Genomic DNA, 3,152 nt, shown 5'->3' with positions numbered 1-3,152 from the left:
GTCACCACACTGCTGCCGTCAATGTTCACAGTATTAATTATGGAGTAATGAAACATCGCACCCACACCCACGTCGTGGTCATGCCAATCCAGCCAGCTGGAATGGCGGACGGTAAAAAAGCTTAGTGAATATATGGCGTGGGACACAGAGCCGCTGTTCCCCACCACGCGCAACACGCTGTGATCCGACACGCTCAATTCTTGTTGCTGACACAGCAGGCTTGTCCCGAAGAAAATTGTATTGTTGAGCAGCGCTAAAACGGAGTGGTCACTCACACTGAGAATATTCATGTACAACAGGTGTTCGTACCCATCAAAGCTGCAGTACTGCACATACAGCGAGCTGCCATGCAACAGCGTCAGCGTCCCAATCGAGTACAACCCAAGCGCACCGTACCTCAAGGAATGAGCCTTGACGTTGCTGACCAGCAGCGAGGATGTAGTCAGCACAACGTTCCTCAGTAACACAACGCTCAGCATGTTGGTCCTAGTTTCAAGCAGCTGAACCTCAAAGGCCTGCACCGCGTCAACCTCCGTGACGGCAATGTCGCAGTGCTGCGGAAGGGCAAGCGCAAACATGACAACGGAGGAACGCATCACCGTCTGGCTCACGCGGATCAGGACACCGGCTGACTCGGCCGCCGCAGCACCTCCAACAAACTGCAGCGCGGCACCCTCACGGAACGTGCATCCAGTGAGCGTGATGTTGATGGGGAGATGCAGCGGCATACGATTGAGAAAGAAAGTCAGCGCAGCACCCACGCCGCTGAATGTCACACCCGCGTAGCAGTGGTGCGTCTTCCACATGTTCAGCGTAACGTTCGTCAGTGTCTGGTTCACCACGCAGCTCGTGTCGCCGTCGACGGCTCTCTCCGGCGCGGGCGGCACAACCGTGTCGGGCACCTCGAAGGGAAGACACGACACGCCATGCCATCCGTCCTTGCAGCTGCACGAGCACGAGCTGCGGTCCACCAACTCCGTCCCGGGCATGTAGCACGCCGCGTCGTCGTTGCATGTAACACACCTGAACACCACCACACCCTCCGGAAATACACCGTCGTACAACACCTCCTCACCGCCCTGCAGGTTGCACCCAACAACAAAGTGCGCGGGTGACATCACGACAATGCTCGATGGGAAAAAATTGGCAAAGGCTTTACTCGAGCTCACCTGACGGTTGTGTGCAAGCACCACGGTAGTGCCGCTCTCTGACAACTGAATGTTGTGCTGGGCATGTGATATACTTAGTATTGAAGCTGCACTCACGCTGTTGCCCTCCACACGCCACTGCGCTCCACCCTCGAGAGTCACAGAGCCGACAAAATACACCAGCGCAGATTCAAACTCCTCTGTGCTTTCAACAAAGGTGCAGTCCGCCACTCTCAGCAGCCCCGCGGACCTCACGGTGGTTTCCCCGTGAAAATAAAAGCCACTGACCGCGCTCATCGTGGTGTTCTCAAAGTCAAAGTAGCCGCCGTTCCTCACATCAATAGCATAAGCATAAACGGATGATTCTACACCGTCATTGTTCCTCGTTGCCCTCAGCGTATTTCCCTTCACAATGATCCCTCCACCATCAACGACAACAGCATTGGTGAAATAGACTGCGCAATCATTCCCCTCAAAGTCGTTTTCAAGCAGCAGCAGCGTCGAGTTCGCACCAAAAACAAAATCCAAAAAGGCAATGGCGTGGCTCCACGTCGTCACAATTGCACTGCCAACCACCAGTATCTGGGAGCTCACGCCAAAAACACCCCTGAACTCCAACGCACCAGAATCCAGCATCGAGGATGTTACGCTCACGTGCACTCGCACACCACTCCCCCTGACCGACAGGCCCATGAGGATGCACTGCAGCAGCGTGATGTTGAGTGTCTGTTGTGGCGCATCGAAATACGACAAGTCCAGCACAATCGCGGCGGTGAAGGTCACGTTGACGAAGCACAGACCACGCACACCGGGATCAGGATCGTACACGGAGCTGATGCTGCCACCGTGCACGCAGCGGACCTCCGTGTCCCTCGCATCGGGGAGCGGGAGCGGCCCAAGACCGTCCGGAACCGCAGCTGGCAGACACGTGTCACCGTAGCCGCCAGCAGCGCACACACACTCACAGCCGCTGATGCTGCTCGTCCTCGCCGCAAAGCACACGGCGTCCACGGTGCACGCACCACAGTCCAACACCGTCACGGGCACCCCAATGTTGAGCTCTTCTCCGTAATTCGTCACAGGAGAGCCTCTTATCTCGTTGCACACACCGTAGATGGTCGGGCGCGAGTCGGATGGTGGTAACCAGTTGCTTGTCATGTGTGCGATGGTTGACGAGTACGAGCCGTACGTGAAGTTGTTGTCAAGTATCGACCACAGACTCCGATCGCAGAACGCCACGCCGTTCTCGTTGGCCACGTGCACAACGTAGGCGGTGCGAAACTCGTTGTCACGGTGCACCAGCCAGCTGCCGCCGGTCACAGTCAGCGTGGTTGCAATGAGCATGGCAAAGCCGAGACGGAAATTGCTGGACACAATCTGCAGCACGCTGCCACCATCCACCGCAACATCCTTGAACACACACGCACCTTCGTAGAAGCCAATGCTCGGTGCACTCCACAAGCTGTTCTGTACGGAGAACACGGAGCCGCCGCTGACACGCAGGTCCGACCCAAGAGCGTACATCACGTGCATCTGCGACACGACAGCGCAATTGTCCATGTAGAAGACACTGGACAGGTGCACGCCGAGGCCGCGCTCCACGAGAATCGCAGCGCACGACTCCCCGCCACACACCAGCGTCGACCGCGTCATGACAAACCGCGTCGACAGTAGCCGGACGCCGTCCAGGACAAGCGCGGGGCCGTACCGGGATCTCGCATGGCCAGGGGTCGTCGGCACGTACTGCGACCCGCCAACCGTCGCGCGCAGCGTCGAGTTCGCCAGCAGCACACTCGAGTGCAGCGGCATCGCGCCATGCAGCACGATCGTGCCCTCCACCGACGTCACGTTCGTCATGTTGACGAGGGCGTGGGGCATCAGGCGCGCCGTGATCTCGCTGAGGGCCGCCAATCCGCAGCTGCACGCCGCCCGCAAGCACGCAGTGGCGCAGCGTCACGTTCAACGCGCCAGCAAACAAGTCCATCGAGCGCAGGTCCACCGCCA

General features: G+C 58.2%; 1 pseudogene, besides 1 other annotated feature; it reads right to left on the bottom strand.

Moving 5' to 3' along the window:
- Tc00.1047053503707.9 lies at positions 1-3,152 on the bottom strand (annotated as a pseudogene; the record flags this gene model as incomplete).
- Positions 1-3,152: a sequence feature (areas not merged during assembly with more than two copies in the genome that could not be assigned to a particular haplotype).

This window comes from Trypanosoma cruzi, genomic scaffold (assembly GCF_000209065.1).
Source record: "Trypanosoma cruzi strain CL Brener 1047053517023 genomic scaffold, whole genome shotgun sequence".
Lineage (NCBI taxonomy): Eukaryota > Euglenozoa > Kinetoplastea > Trypanosomatida > Trypanosomatidae > Trypanosoma > Trypanosoma cruzi.
Note: the sequence above shows the minus strand (reverse complement) of the source record. Positions and strands in the feature narration are given on the sequence as shown.